A 560-nucleotide genomic window follows, 5' to 3' on the forward strand; every position below is an offset into this window, starting at 1 on the left:
AATAAATATATTTAATATTATTAATATTATTTGACTTATTTGACATTTTAATATTGGGAGAAGTATGGAGTATAACCAGCTTATGGGAGTGCATGGGGATTCACCGGCGTGTGATGCGTGTGATGAAGCAATCGGACGGTCCGATTTAAGAATGGTAATCGAACGGTCCGATTTAAAGCTTGGCAGGTACACAAATCGGACCGTCCGATTTGTGCACCAGCAAGCCACGCATCAGCCATGCAACCATCCCATTCCCTCCTGCTTGTATAGCCCGAAATCCTCTCATCCCTTTCACCCCTCTCACTTTCGTTCTAACATTCTCCAACCCCACCATCTTCAACCTCCATTGATGATGAAATCCAAGGTTTGAAAAAAAAAATTGGATCACCAGCCTTCAACAATGCCAAGGAGAAGGAGAGTAAAAGACGTCAATCGTCCGAAACTCCACATTACCAATTATCTTGATCATCTTAATTATGTAAGTTTTTATTTTTGAATATTTTGATTTAATTAAAATAATAGTGGTAATATTAGAAGTTAGTAGTGATAAAATATAGTGA

The sequence above is a fragment of the Arachis ipaensis genome, chromosome B04 (assembly GCF_000816755.2).
Source record: "Arachis ipaensis cultivar K30076 chromosome B04, Araip1.1, whole genome shotgun sequence".
NCBI lineage: Eukaryota > Viridiplantae > Streptophyta > Magnoliopsida > Fabales > Fabaceae > Arachis > Arachis ipaensis.